The sequence below is a fragment of the Macaca thibetana genome, chromosome 7 (assembly GCF_024542745.1).
Source record: "Macaca thibetana thibetana isolate TM-01 chromosome 7, ASM2454274v1, whole genome shotgun sequence".
NCBI classification, from domain to species: Eukaryota; Metazoa; Chordata; class Mammalia; order Primates; family Cercopithecidae; genus Macaca; species Macaca thibetana.
In genome coordinates, this window is record NC_065584.1 from 81,565,715 (window position 1) to 81,568,383 (window position 2,669).

The window sequence follows — 2,669 nt, forward strand, 5'->3', positions numbered from 1 at the left end:
GGTGCCTGTAACCTCAGCTACCCCGGTAGGCTGAGGCAGGAGAATCGCTTGAATCCAGCAGGCTGAGGTTGCATTGAGCAAAGATTGCACTCCAGCCTGGGTGACTGAGTAAAACTCTGTCTCAAAAAAAAGAAATAAAAATAAAATTAAAAAAAAAAAAGAAGGGAAGGAGGCTGCCCTCGGGATGTCAGGATGTGCAATTTTTAAAATATACAGACTGTCCACAAGTCAAATTAACAATCCCATAGGTTTCTTCTGTGCTTTACTATGTTAAAATTGGTATTTCTTTTTCTTTTCTCTCTTTTTTTTTCTCTTCCTTGAGGCAATCTCGCTCTGTCGCCCAGGCTGGAGTGCAGTGACGTGATCTTGGCTCACTGAAACCTCCACCTCCTGGATTCAAGCGTTTCTCCTGCCTCAGTCTCCTGAGTAGCTGGGATTACAGGCACGTGCCACCACATGTGGCTAATTTTTGTATTATTTTTAGTAGATATGGGGTTTCACGATGTTGTCCAGCCTGGTCTCCCTCCTGACCTCAAGTGATCCGCCCACCCCAGCCTCCCAAAGTGCTGGGATTATAGGTGTGAACCACCGCACCCGGACAGAAGTGATTATTTCAAGAGGAGAAAGGAGAAGAAAATCTTTGCAATCTGTAGATGTGAATGAAAAACAAAACAAAGCAACACTTCACACCTAAAGGTAATGAATCTTGCAGGATGGTACTCCAAGTCAGCTGTTCAGGTCATATTCTCATCTTTGACTTCTCAGAAGGCAGAGGAGAAACTCATTACCACTGCTCGCTTTCTGTGCAGCCATATAACTGGCTGTCTGCTCTGCATCTTGCCAAGTGACATGCTTGAAGCCCCCAAATCTCATCCCACCACAAATCCTATAGGGATCTCAGGAATAGAGGAAGGAAAAAAGAAGATGTTGCTCAAAGAGAGGCTACATACCTAAAATATGTCAGCCAGTAGCTCTTACTTGGGCAGAAAAACTACGAAGGATTACTTCTGTCTCATCATTCTTGCCCATTCAGATTACTTATTCCAGCAATCAGTCTGCAACTGACATATGGACATTGTTGATTTATCGATATTACTCTGTTCTATGCAAGGAGGCACCTGCACTGTTAATTATTTGGCATGGTGGGAAAGTGGAAACAGCTTTTGACTGGAAACCAGGAGACAGATTCCAGTTTTGGCCCTGCTCTTCACAGCTGATTGTCCTTGGGCATGTCATTTGCCTTTCTGGACCTTGGTTTCTGTAGGCGCATCATGAGGAAACTGGACTGGACCAGTCTTTCCATAAAACGTGATGCTCAGGAGAAGGAAGGCTTGGAAAACACTGTGCTCTGTCTTCTCTCTTCTCAGACACCCACCATCAACATGAATGTCCAGTTACAAAGAAATATTTTATGCTTGGTTGAATCATGTATTTCTCCATCTAATTTGACCAGCAAACACCCCAACATTTTTCTTTTCCTTTCTTTCCTCTCTCCTTCCCTTCCTTCCTTCTTTCCTTTTATTTTCATATATAAGAGAACCAGCATTTTATAGAACTCATATGGGAAAGGCAGGACTAAAGGAACATTCTCTAGGTTCATTTGTTTGTTTATTTTGCTTCGATGCATGGAATCAGACCTGCTCAGAGTGTTATAATACAGAAACCATAATATATTGTTTTAATTATTGCTTAATTATTACCTAATTATACTTACTGATTTCCTAAACACTAATGAAATATGAACCCAAACAGACAAAATAAAATGCATTTTTAGCCCAAAAGAGTATCACCATTTTGTTCAGCATTCTTGGGAAGTGCAGTGATCTGCGTTTTAAAAATTTACCTAACTAGAAATTACCACTTAAATGGCAATATTTTATTTCTGCTATTCATTTATTCACTCATTCAAGTAACACTGAGAATTAACATTTTATTGTGCCTAAATTCCATTGGCTATCTGAGGAATCTTTCTAAAAACAATGTTTTTAAGTACAAAGAAAAAAAACCTACATAAGATTACAATGAACACATCAAAAATACATTTACCAACCAGGAATGGTGGCTCATACCTGTAATCCAAGCACTTTGGGAGGCCGAGGCTGGTGGATCACTTGAGGTCAGGAGTTTAAGACCAGCCTGGACAATATGGCAAAACCCTGTCTCTACTAAAAATACCAAAATTAGCCGGGTCTGGTGGCGGGTGCCTGTAATCTCAGCAACTTGGGAGACTGAGGCAGGAGAATCATTTGAATCCTCCAGGTGGAGTTTGCAGTGAGCTGAGACCACGCCACTGCACTCCAGCCTGGACAACAGAGTGAGAGTCTGTCTCAAAAAAAAAAAAAAAAAAAAAAAAGTAAAAAATATTTATCAAAATATTTTTCAAACTGTATAATATATATGTATTTTTTAAATGAATGCATCAATTGACAAGACCTGGCAATGGCTCCAATAATTGCCATAATTTAAATTTGTGATGAGTGTAAATTTCTGTAACAATTTCAATGTGACAAATGCCACAGGTATGTAAAGATTCATAAAAGTGTGATATTTGTTGCGGATTATGCTTTCCAAAGATAGCTACAGTGTGAATGAAGATGCCTCGTGATGGTGCCAGCACAGGGCTATTAAGTTATCCCCAGCCTCTGAATCTTCCTGAAGCCATACATACC